This window comes from Leptodactylus fuscus, chromosome 4 (genome assembly GCF_031893055.1).
Source record: "Leptodactylus fuscus isolate aLepFus1 chromosome 4, aLepFus1.hap2, whole genome shotgun sequence".
Taxonomy (NCBI): Eukaryota; Metazoa; Chordata; class Amphibia; order Anura; family Leptodactylidae; genus Leptodactylus; species Leptodactylus fuscus.
This window is the reverse complement of record NC_134268.1, coordinates 64,037,826-64,051,381: the sequence shown is the minus strand read 5'-3', so window position 1 is coordinate 64,051,381 and position 13,556 is coordinate 64,037,826.

Genomic DNA, 13,556 nt, shown 5'->3' with positions numbered 1-13,556 from the left:
AGTCTAATTCTGGCTCTGACCTCTCAGACTTATTCTGGCTCTGACCTCTCATACTTATTCTGGCTCTGACCTCTCAGTCTAATTCTGGCTCTGACCTCTCAGACTGATTCTGGCTCTGACCTCTCTTACTGCTTCTGGTTCTGACCTCTCAGTCTAATTCTGGCTCTGACCTCTCAGTCTAATTCTGGCTCTGACCTCTCAGTCTAATTCTGGCTCTGACCTCTCAGACTTATTCTGGCTCTGACCTCTCATACTTATTCTGGCTCTGACCTCTCAGTCTAATTCTGGCTCTGACCTCTCATTCTAATTCTGGCTCTGACCTCTCAGACTGATTCCGGCTCTGACCTCTCAGTCTAATTCTGGCTCTGACCTCTCAGTCTAATTCTGGATCTGACCTCTCAGTCTAATTCTGGCTCTGACCTCTCAGACTCATTCTGGCTCTGACCTCTCAGACTGATTCTGGCTCTGACCTCTCAGTCTAATTCTGGCTCTGACCTCTCAGTCTAATTCTGGCTCTGACCTCTCAGTCTAATTCTGGCTCTGACCTCTCAGACTGATTCTGGCTCTGACCTCTTAGACTGATTCTGGCTCTGACCTCTCATACTAATTCTGGCTTTGACCTCTCAGTCTAATTCTGGCTCTGACCTCTCAGACTGATTCTAGCTCTGACCTCTCAGTCTAATTCTGGCTCTGACCTCTCAGACTGATTTTGGCACTGACCTCTCAGTCTAATTCTGGCTCTGACCTCTCAGACTGATTCTGGCTCTGACCTCTCAGTCTAATTCTGGCTCTGACCTTTCAGTCTAATTCTGTCTCTGACCTCTCAGACTGATTCTGGCTCTGACCTCTCTTACTGCTTCTGGCTCTGACCTCTCAGTCTAATTCTGGCTCTGACCTCTCAGTCTAATTCTGGCTCTGACCTCTCAGTCTAATTCTGGCTCTGACCTCTCAGACTTATTCTGGCTCTGACCTCTCAGTCTAATTCTGGCTCTGACCTCTCAGTCTAATTCTGGCTCTGACCTCTCAGTCTAATTCTGGCTCTGACCTCTCAGTCTAATTCTGGCTCTGACCTCTCATTCTAATTCTGGCTCTGACCTCTCAGACTGATTCCGGCTCTGACCTCTCAGTCTAATTCTGGCTCTGACCTCTCAGTCTAATTCTTGATCTGACCTCTCAGTCTAATTCTGGCTCTGACCTCTCAGACTCATTCTGGCTCTGACCTCTCAGACTCATTCTGGCTCTGACCTCTCAGTCTAATTCTGGCTCTGACCTCTCAGTCTAATTCTGGCTCTGACCTCTCAGTCTAATTCTGGCTCAGACCTCTCAGACTGATTCTGGCTCTGACCTCTTAGACTGATTCTGGCTCTGACCTCTCATACTAATTCTGGCTTTGACCTCTCAGTCTAATTCTGGCTCTGACCTCTCAGACTGATTCTGGCTCTGACCTCTCAGTCTAATTCTGGCTCTGACCTCTCAGACTGATTTTGGCACTGACCTCTCAGTCTAATTCTGGCTCTGACCTCTCAGACTGATTCTGGCTCTGACCTCTCAGTCTAATTCTGGCTCTGACCTCTCAGACTGATTCTGGCTCTGACCTTTCAGACTGATTCTGGCTCTGACCTCTCAGTCGAATTCTGGCTCTGACCTCTCAGACTGATTTTGGCTCTGACCTCTCAGTCTAATTCTGGCTCTGACCTCTCAGACTGATTCTGGCTCTGACCTCTCAGACTGATTCTGGCTCTTACCTCTCATACTAATTCTGGCTTTGACCTCTCAGTCTAATTCTGGCTCTGACCTCTCATACTTATTCTGGCTCTGACCTCTCAGTCTAATTCTGGCTCTGACCTCTCATTCTAATTCTGGCTCTGACCTCTCAGACTGATTCTGGCTCTGACCTCTCAGTATAATTGTGGCTCTGACCTCTCAGACTGATTCTGGCTCTGACCTCTCAGTCTATTTCTGGCTCTGACCTCTCAGTCTAATTCTGGCTCTGACCTCTCAGTCTAATTCTGGCTCTCACCTCTCAGACTGATTCTGGCTCTGACCTCTTAGACTGATTCTGGCTCTAACCTCTCATACTAATTCTGGCTTTGACCTCTCAGTCTAATTTTGGCTCTGACCTCTCAGACTGATTCTGGCTCTGACCTCTCAGTCTAATTTTGGCTCTGACCTCTCAGACTGATTCTGGCTCTGACCTTTCATATTAATTCTGGCTCTGACCTCTCAGTCTAATTCTGGCTCTGACCTCTCAGTCTAATTCTGGCTCTAATCTCTCTGTCTAATTCTGGCTCTAACCTCTCAGTCGAAATCTGGCTCTGACCTCTCAGTCTAATTGTGGCTCTGACCTCTCAGACTGATTTTGGCTCTGACCTCTCAGACTGATTCTGGCTCTGACCTCTCAGTCTAATTCTGGCTCTGACCTCTTAGTCTAATGCTGGCTCTGACGTCTCAGTCTATTTCTGGCTCTGACCTCTCAGTCTAATTCTGGCTCTGACCTCTCAGTCTAATTCTGGCTCTGACCTCTCAGTCTAATTCTGGCTCTGTCCTCTCAGTCTAATTCTGGCTCTGACCTCTCAGACTGATTCTGGCTCTGACCTCTCATACTAATTCTGGCTTTGACCTCTCAGTCTAATTCTGGCTCTGACCTCTCAGACTGATTCTGGCTCTGACCTTTCATACTAATTCTGGCTCTGACCTCTCAGTCTAATTCTGGCTCTGACCTCTCAGTCTAATTCTGGCTCTGACCTCTCAGTCTAATTCTGGCTCTGACCTCTCAGTCTAATTCTGGCTCTGACCTCTCTGTCTAATTCTGGCTCTAACCTCTCTGTCTAATTCTGGCTCTAACCTCTCAGTCTAAATCTGGCTCTGACCTCTCAGTCTAATTGTGGATCTGACCTCTCAGACTGATTCTGGCTCTGACCTCTCAGACTGATTCTGGCTCTGACCTCTTAGACTGATTCTGGCTCTGACCTCTCAGACTGATTCTGGCTCTGACCTCTCGAACTAATTCTGGCTTTGACCTCTCAGTCTAATTTTGGCTCTGACCTCTCAGACTGATTCTGGCTCTGTCCTCTCATACTGCGTCTGGCTCTGACCTCTCAGTCTAATTCTGGCTCTGACCTCTCAGTCTAATTCTGGCTCTGACCTCTCAGACTGATTTTGGCTCTGACCTCTCAGTCTAATTCTGGCTCTGACCTCTCAGTCTAATTCTGGCTCTGTCCTCTCAGTCTAATTCTGGCTCTGACCTCTCAGACTGATTCTGGCTCTGACCTCTCATACTAATTCTGGCTTTGACCTCTCAGTCTAATTTTGGCTCTGACCACTCAGACTGATTCTGGCTCTCACCTTTCATACTAATTCTGGCTCTGACCTCTCAGTCTAATTCTGGCTCTGACCTCTCAGTCTAATTCTGGCTCTGACCTCTCAGTCTAATTCTGGCTCTGACCTCTCTGTCTAATTCTGGCTCTAACCTCTCTGTCTAATTCTGGCTCTAACCTCTCAGTCTAAATCTGGCTCTGACCTCTCAGTCTAATTGTGGCTCTGACCTCTCAGACTGATTCTGGCTCTGACCTCTCAGACTGATTCTGGCTCTGACCTCTCAGTCTAATTTTGGCTCTGACCTCTTAGTCTAATGCTGGCTCTGACCTCTCAGTCTATTTCTGGCTCTGACCTCTTAGTCTAATTCTGGCTCTGACCTCTCAGTCTAATTCTGGCTCTGACCTCTCAGACTGATTCTGGCTCTGACCTCTCAGACTGATTCTGGCTTTGACCTCTCTGTCTAATTCTGGCTCTGATCTCTCAGACTGATTCTGGCTCTGACCTCTCAGACTGATTCTGGCTCTGACCTCTCAGACTGCTTCTGGCTCTGACCTCTCAGTCTAATTCTGGCTCTGACCTCTTAGTCTAATGCTGGCTCTGACCTCTCAGTCTATTTCTGGCTCTGACCTCTCAGTCTAATTCTGGCTCTGACCTCTCAGTCTAATTCTGGCTCTTTCCTCTCAGTCTAATTCTGGCTCTGACCTCTCAGACTGATTCTGGCTCTGACCTCTTAGACTGATTCTGGCTCTGACCTCTCATACTAATTCTGGCTTTGACCTCTCAGTCTAATTCTGGCTCTGACCTCTCAGACTGATTCTGGCTCTGACCTTTCATACTAATTCTGGCTCTGACCTCTCAGTCTAATTCTGGCTCTGACCTCTCAGTCTAATTCTGGCTCTGACCTCTCAGTCTAATTCTGGCTCTGACCTCTCAGTCTAATTCTGGCTCTGACCTCTCTGTCTAATTCTGGCTCTAACCTCTCTGTCTAATTCTGGCTCTAACCTCTCAGTCTAAATCTGGCTCTGACCTCTCAGTCTAATTGTGGATCTGACCTCTCAGACTGATTCTGGCTCTGACCTCTCAGACTGATTCTGGCTCTGACCTCTTAGACTGATTCTGGCTCTGACCTCTCAGACTGATTCTGGCTCTGACCTCTCGAACTAATTCTGGCTTTGACCTCTCAGTCTAATTTTGGCTCTGACCTCTCAGACTGATTCTGGCTCTGTCCTCTCATACTGCGTCTGGCTCTGACCTCTCAGTCTAATTCTGGCTCTGACCTCTCAGTCTAATTCTGGCTCTGACCTCTCAGACTGATTTTGGCTCTGACCTCTCAGTCTAATTCTGGCTCTGACCTCTCAGTCTAATTCTGGCTCTGTCCTCTCAGTCTAATTCTGGCTCTGACCTCTCAGACTGATTCTGGCTCTGACCTCTCATACTAATTCTGGCTTTGACCTCTCAGTCTAATTTTGGCTCTGACCACTCAGACTGATTCTGGCTCTCACCTTTCATACTAATTCTGGCTCTGACCTCTCAGTCTAATTCTGGCTCTGACCTCTCAGTCTAATTCTGGCTCTGACCTCTCAGTCTAATTCTGGCTCTGACCTCTCTGTCTAATTCTGGCTCTAACCTCTCTGTCTAATTCTGGCTCTAACCTCTCAGTCTAAATCTGGCTCTGACCTCTCAGTCTAATTGTGGCTCTGACCTCTCAGACTGATTCTGGCTCTGACCTCTCAGACTGATTCTGGCTCTGACCTCTCAGTCTAATTTTGGCTCTGACCTCTTAGTCTAATGCTGGCTCTGACCTCTCAGTCTATTTCTGGCTCTGACCTCTTAGTCTAATTCTGGCTCTGACCTCTCAGTCTAATTCTGGCTCTGACCTCTCAGACTGATTCTGGCTCTGACCTCTCAGACTGATTCTGGCTTTGACCTCTCTGTCTAATTCTGGCTCTGATCTCTCAGACTGATTCTGGCTCTGACCTCTCAGACTGATTCTGGCTCTGACCTCTCAGACTGCTTCTGGCTCTGACCTCTCAGTCTAATTCTGGCTCTGACCTCTTAGTCTAATGCTGGCTCTGACCTCTCAGTCTATTTCTGGCTCTGACCTCTCAGTCTAATTCTGGCTCTGACCTCTCAGTCTAATTCTGGCTCTTTCCTCTCAGTCTAATTCTGGCTCTGACCTCTCAGACTGATTCTGGCTCTGACCTCTTAGACTGATTCTGGCTCTGACCTCTCATACTAATTCTGGCTCTGACCTCTCAGTCTAATTCTGGCTCTGACCTCTCAGTCTTATTCTGGCTCTGACCTCACAGTCTAATTCTGGCTCAGACCTCTCAGTCTAATTCTGGCTTTCCTCTCAGTCTAATTCTGGCTCTGACCTCTCAGACTGATTCTGGCTCTGACCTCTTAGACTGATTCTGGCCATGACTTCTCATACTAATTCTGGCTTTGACCTCTCAGTCTAATTTTGGCTCTGACCTCTCAGACTGATTCTGGCTCTGACCTTTCATACTAATTCTGGCTCTGACCTCTCAGTCTAATTCTGGCTCTGACCTCTCAGTCTAATTCTGGCTCTGACCTCTTAGTCTAATTCTGGATCTGACCTCTCAGTCTAATTCTGGCTCTGACCTCTCAGACTGATTCTGGCTCTGACCTTTCATACTAATTCTGGCTCTGACCTCTCAGTCTAATTCTGGCTCTGACCTCTCAGTCTAATTCTGGCTCTGACCTCTCAGTCTAATTCTGGCTCTGACCTCTCAGTCTAATTCTGGCTCTGACCTCTCTGTCTAATTCTGGCTCTAACCTCTCTGTCTAATTCTGGCTCTAACCTCTCAGTCTAAATCTGGCTCTGACCTCTCAGTCTAATTGTGGATCTGACCTCTCAGACTGATTCTGGCTCTGACCTCTCAGACTGATTCTGGCTCTGACCTCTTAGACTGATTCTGGCTCTGACCTCTCAGACTGATTCTGGCTCTGACCTCTCGAACTAATTCTGGCTTTGACCTCTCAGTCTAATTTTGGCTCTGACCTCTCAGTCTAATTCTGGCTCTGACCTCTCAGTCTAATTCTGGCTCTGACCTCTCAGTATAATTCTGGCTCTGACCTCTCAGACTTATTCTGGCTCTGACCTCTCATACTTATTCTGGCTCTGACCTCTCAGTCTAATTCTGGCTCTGACCTCTCAGTCTAATTCTGGCTCTAACCTCTCTGTCTAAATCTGGCTCTAGCCTCTCAGTCTAAATCTGGCTCTGACCTCTCAGTCTCATTGTGGCTCTGACCTCTCAGACTGATTCTGGCTCTGACCTCTCAGACTGATTCTGGCTCTGACCTCTCAGTCTAATTCTGGCTCTGACCTCTCAGTCTAATTCTGGCTCTGACCTCTCAGACTGATTCTGGCTCTGACCTCTCAGACTGATTCTGGCTTTGACCTCTCAGACTGATTCTGGCTCTGATCTCTCAGACTGATTCTGGCTCTGACCTCTCAGACTGATTCTGGCTCTGACCTCTCAGACTGCTTCTGGCTCTGACCTCTCAGTCTAATTCTGGCTCTGACCTCTTAGTCTAATGCTGGCTCTGACCTCTCAGTCTATTTCTGGCTCTGACCTCTCAGTCTAATTCTGGCTCTGACTTCTCAGTCTAATTCTGGCTCTGACCTCTCATACTTATTCTGGCTCTGACCTCTCAGTCTAATTCTGGCTCTGACCTCTCATTCTAATTCTGGCTCTGACCTCTTAGACTAATTCTGGCTCTGACCTCTCATTCTAATTCTGGCTCTGACCTCTCAGTCTAATGCTGGCTCTGACCTCTCAGTCTAATTTTGGCTCTGACCTCTCAGACTGATTCTGGCTCTGACCTCTCATACTAATTCTGGCTCTGACCTCTCAGTCTAATTCTGGCTCTGACCTCTTAGTCTAATTCTGGCTCTGACCTCTCATACTTATTCTTGCTCTGACCTCTCAGTCTAATTCTGGCTTTAACCTCTCAGTCTAATTTTGGCTCTGACCTCTCAGACTTATTCTCGCTCTGACCTTTCATACTAATTCTGGCTCTGACCTCTCAGTCTAATTCTGGCTCTGACCTCTCAGTCTAATTCTGGCTCTGACTTCTCAATCTAATTCTGGCTCTAACCTCTCAGTCTAATTCTGGCTCTAACCTCTCTATCTAATTCTGGCTCTAACCTCTCAGACTGATTCTGGCTTTGACCTCTCAGACTGATTCTGGCTCTGACCTCTCAGACTGCTTCTGGCTCTCACCTCTCAGTCTAATTCTGGCTCTGACCTCTTAGTCTAATGCTGGCTCTGACCTCTTAGTCTATTTCTGGCTCTGACCTCTCAGTCTAATTCTGGCTCTAACCTCTCAGTCTAATTCTGGCTCTGACCTCTCAGACTGATTCTGGCTCTGACCTCTCAGACTGATTCTGGCTCTGACCTCTTAGTCTAATTCTGGCTCTGACCTCTTAGTCTAATTCTGGCTCTGACCTCTCAGACTGATTCTGGCTCTGACTTCTCAGTCTAATTCTGGCTCTGACCTCTCAGTCTAATTCTGGCTCTGACCTCTCATACTTATTCTGGCTCTGACCTCTCAGTCTAATTCTGGCTCTGACCTCTCATTCTAATTCTGGCTCTGACCTCTTAGACTAATTCTGGCTCTGACCTCTCATTCTAATTCTGGCTCTGACCTCTTAGACTGATTCTGGCTCTGACCTCTCAGTCTAATTCTGGCTCTGACCTCTCAGTCTAATGCTGGCTCTGACCTCTCGGTCTAATTCTGGCTCTGACCTCTCAGACTGATTCTGGCTCTGACCTCTCAGACTGATTCTGGCTCTGACCTCTCAGTCTAATTCTGGCTCTGACCTCTCAGACTGATTCTGGCTCTGACCTCTTAGAATGATTCTGGCTCTGACCTCTCATACTAATTCTGGCTTTGACCTCTCAGTCTTATTTTGGCTCTGACCTCTCAGACTGATTCTGGCTCTGACCTCTCCGACTGATTCTGGCTTTCACCTCTCTGTCTAATTCTGGCTCTGATCTCTCAGAATGATTCTGGCTCTGACCTCTCAGACTGATTCTGGCTCTGACCTCTCAGACTGCTTCTGGCTCTGACCTCTCAGTCTAATTCTGGCTCTGACCTCTTAGTCTAATGCTGGCTCTGACCTCTCAGTCTATTTCTGGCTCTGACCTCTCAGTCTGATTCTGGCTCTGACCTCTCAGTCTAATTCTGGCTCTGACCTCTCAGTCTAATTCTGGCTCTGACCTCTCAGACTGATTCTGGCTCTGACCTCTTAGACTGATTCTGGCTCTGACCTCTCAGACTGATTCTGGCTCTGACCTCTCGAACTAATTCTGGCTTTGACCTCTCAGTCTAATTTTGGCTCTGACCTCTCAGACTGATTCTGGCTCTGTCCTCTCATACTGCGTCTGGCTCTGACCTCTCAGTCTAATTCTGGCTCTGACCTCTCAGTCTAATTCTGGCTCTGACCTCTCAGACTGATTTTGGCTCTGACCTCTCAGTCTAATTCTGGCTCTGACCTCTCAGTCTAATTCTGGCTCTGTCCTCTCAGTCTAATTCTGGCTCTGACCTCTCAGACTGATTCTGGCTCTGACCTCTCATACTAATTCTGGCTTTGACCTCTCAGTCTAATTTTGGCTCTGACCTCTCAGACTGATTCTGGCTCTCACCTTTCATACTAATTCTGGCTCTGACCTCTCAGTCTAATTCTGGCTCTGACCTCTCAGTCTAATTCTGGCTCTGACCTCTCAGTCTAATTCTGGCTCTGACCTCTCAGTCTAATTCTGGCTCTAACCTCTCTGTCTAATTCTGGCTCTAACCTCTCAGTCTAAATCTGGCTCTGACCTCTCAGTCTAATTGTGGCTCTGACCTCTCAGACTGATTCTGGCTCTGACCTCTCAGACTGATTCTGGCTCTGACCTCTCAGTCTAATTTTGGCTCTGACCTCTTAGTCTAATGCTGGCTCTGACCTCTCAGTCTATTTCTGGCTCTGACCTCTTAGTCTAATTCTGGCTCTGACCTCTCAGTCTAATTCTGGCTCTGACCTCTCAGACTGATTCTGGCTCTGACCTCTCAGACTGATTCTGGCTTTGACCTCTCTGTCTAATTCTGGCTCTGATCTCTCAGACTGATTCTGGCTCTGACCTCTCAGACTGATTCTGGCTCTGACCTCTCAGACTGCTTCTGGCTCTGACCTCTCAGTCTAATTCTGGCTCTGACCTCTCAGTCTAATGCTGGCTCTGACCTCTCAGTCTATTTCTGGCTCTGACCTCTTAGTCTAATTCTGGCTCTGACCTCTCAGTCTAATTCTGGCTCTTTCCTCTCATTCTAATTCTGGCTCTGACCTCTCAGACTGATTCTGGTTCTGACCTCTTAGACTGATTCTGGCTCTGACCTCTCATACTAATTCTGGCTTTGACCTCTCAGTCTAATTTTGGCTCTGACCTCTCAGACTGCTTCTGGCTCTGACCTCTCAGTCTAATTCTGGCTCTGACCTCTCAGTCTAATTCTGGCTCTGACCTCTCAGTCTAATTCTGGCTCTGACCTCTCAGTCTAATTCTGGCTCTGACCTCTCAGACTTATTCTGGCTCTGACCTCTCATACTTATTCTGGCTCTGACCTCTCAGTCTAATTCTGGCTCTGACCTCTCAGACTGATTCTGGCTCTGACCTCTCTTACTGCTTCTGGTTCTGACCTCTCAGTCTAATTCTGGCTCTGACCTCTCAGTCTAATTCTGGCTCTGACCTCTCAGTCTAATTCTGGCTCTGACCTCTCAGACTTATTCTGGCTCTGACCTCTCATACTTATTCTGGCTCTGACCTCTCAGTCTAATTCTGGCTCTGACCTCTCATTCTAATTCTGGCTCTGACCTCTCAGACTGATTCCGGCTCTGACCTCTCAGTCTAATTCTGGCTCTGACCTCTCAGTCTAATTCTGGATCTGACCTCTCAGTCTAATTCTGGCTCTGACCTCTCAGACTCATTCTGGCTCTGACCTCTCAGACTGATTCTGGCTCTGACCTCTCAGTCTAATTCTGGCTCTGACCTCTCTGTCTAATTCTGGCTCTGACCTCTCAGTCTAATTCTGGCTCTGACCTCTCAGACTGATTCTGGCTCTGACCTCTTAGACTGATTCTGGCTCTGACCTCTCATACTAATTCTGGCTTTGACCTCTCAGTCTAATTCTGGCTCTGACCTCTCAGACTGATTCTAGCTCTGACCTCTCAGTCTAATTCTGGCTCTGACCTCTCAGACTGATTTTGGCACTGACCTCTCAGTCTAATTCTGGCTCTGACCTCTCAGACTGCTTCTGGCTCTGACCTCTCAGTCTAATTCTGGCTCTGACCTCTTAGTCTAATGCTGGCTCTGACCTCTCAGTCTATTTCTGGCTCTGACCTCTCAGTCTAATTCTGGCTCTGACTTCTCAGTCTAATTCTGGCTCTGACCTCTCATACTTATTCTGGCTCTGACCTCTCAGTCTAATTCTGGCTCTGACCTCTCATTCTAATTCTGGCTCTGACCTCTTAGACTAATTCTGGCTCTGACCTCTCATTCTAATTCTGGCTCTGACCTCTCAGTCTAATGCTGGCTCTGACCTCTCAGTCTAATTTTGGCTCTGACCTCTCAGACTGATTCTGGCTCTGACCTCTCATACTAATTCTGGCTCTGACCTCTCAGTCTAATTCTGGCTCTGACCTCTTAGTCTAATTCTGGCTCTGACCTCTCATACTTATTCTTGCTCTGACCTCTCAGTCTAATTCTGGCTTTAACCTCTCAGTCTAATTTTGGCTCTGACCTCTCAGACTTATTCTCGCTCTGACCTTTCATACTAATTCTGGCTCTGACCTCTCAGTCTAATTCTGGCTCTGACCTCTCAGTCTAATTCTGGCTCTGACTTCTCAATCTAATTCTGGCTCTAACCTCTCAGTCTAATTCTGGCTCTAACCTCTCTATCTAATTCTGGCTCTAACCTCTCAGACTGATTCTGGCTTTGACCTCTCAGACTGATTCTGGCTCTGACCTCTCAGACTGCTTCTGGCTCTCACCTCTCAGTCTAATTCTGGCTCTGACCTCTTAGTCTAATGCTGGCTCTGACCTCTTAGTCTATTTCTGGCTCTGACCTCTCAGTCTAATTCTGGCTCTAACCTCTCAGTCTAATTCTGGCTCTGACCTCTCAGACTGATTCTGGCTCTGACCTCTCAGACTGATTCTGGCTCTGACCTCTTAGTCTAATTCTGGCTCTGACCTCTTAGTCTAATTCTGGCTCTGACCTCTCAGACTGATTCTGGCTCTGACTTCTCAGTCTAATTCTGGCTCTGACCTCTCAGTCTAATTCTGGCTCTGACCTCTCATACTTATTCTGGCTCTGACCTCTCAGTCTAATTCTGGCTCTGACCTCTCATTCTAATTCTGGCTCTGACCTCTTAGACTAATTCTGGCTCTGACCTCTCATTCTAATTCTGGCTCTGACCTCTTAGACTGATTCTGGCTCTGACCTCTCAGTCTAATTCTGGCTCTGACCTCTCAGTCTAATGCTGGCTCTGACCTCTCGGTCTAATTCTGGCTCTGACCTCTCAGACTGATTCTGGCTCTGACCTCTCAGACTGATTCTGGCTCTGACCTCTCAGTCTAATTCTGGCTCTGACCTCTCAGACTGATTCTGGCTCTGACCTCTTAGAATGATTCTGGCTCTGACCTCTCATACTAATTCTGGCTTTGACCTCTCAGTCTTATTTTGGCTCTGACCTCTCAGACTGATTCTGGCTCTGACCTCTCCGACTGATTCTGGCTTTCACCTCTCTGTCTAATTCTGGCTCTGATCTCTCAGAATGATTCTGGCTCTGACCTCTCAGACTGATTCTGGCTCTGACCTCTCAGACTGCTTCTGGCTCTGACCTCTCAGTCTAATTCTGGCTCTGACCTCTTAGTCTAATTCTGGCTCTGACCTCTCAGACTGATTCTGGCTCTGACTTCTCAGTCTAATTCTGGCTCTGACCTCTCAGTCTAATTCTGGCTCTGACCTCTCATACTTATTCTGGCTCTGACCTCTCAGTCTAATTCTGGCTCTGACCTCTCATTCTAATTCTGGCTCTGACCTCTTAGACTAATTCTGGCTCTGACCTCTCATTCTAATTCTGGCTCTGACCTCTTAGACTGATTCTGGCTCTGACCTCTCAGTCTAATTCTGGCTCTGACCTCTCAGTCTAATGCTGGCTCTGACCTCTCGGTCTAATTCTGGCTCTGACCTCTCAGACTGATTCTGGCTCTGACCTCTCAGACTGATTCTGGCTCTGACCTCTCAGTCTAATTCTGGCTCTGACCTCTCAGACTGATTCTGGCTCTGACCTCTTAGAATGATTCTGGCTCTGACCTCTCATACTAATTCTGGCTTTGACCTCTCAGTCTTATTTTGGCTCTGACCTCTCAGACTGATTCTGGCTCTGACCTCTCAGTCTAATTCTGGCTCTGACCTCTCAGTCTAATTCTGGCTCTGACCTCTCAGACTGATTCTGGCTCTGACCTCTTAGACTGATTCTGGCTCTGACCTCTCATACTAATTCTGGCTTTGACCTCTCAGTCTAATTCTGGCTCTGACCTCTCAGACTGATTCTAGCTCTGACCTCTCAGTCTAATTCTGGCTCTGACCTCTCAGACTGATTTTGGCACTGACCTCTCAGTCTAATTCTGGCTCTGACCTCTCAGACTGATTCTGGCTCTGACCTCTCAGTCTAATTCTGGCTCTGACCTCTCAGTCTAATTCTGTCTCTGACCTCTCAGACTGATTCTGGCTCTGACCTCTCTTACTGCTTCTGGCTCTGACCTCTCAGTCTAATTCTGGCTCTGACCTCTCAGTCTAATTCTGGCTCTGACCTCTCAGTCTAATTCTGGCTCTGACCTCTCAGACTTATCCTGGCTCTGACCTCTCATACTTATTCTGGCTCTGACCTCTCAGTCTAATTCTGGCTCTGACCTCTCATTCTAATTCTGGCTCTGACCTCTCAGACTGATTCCGGCTCTGACCTCTCAGTGTAATTCTGGCTCTGACCTCTCAGTCTAATTCTTGATCTGACCTCTCAGTCTAATTCTGGCTCTGACCTCTCAGACTCATTCTGGCTCTGACCTCTCAGACTCATTCTGGCTCTGACCTCTCAGTCTAATTCTGGCTCTGACCTCTCAGTCTAATTCTGGCTCTGACCTCTCAGTCTAATTCTGGCTCTGACCTCTCAGACTGAT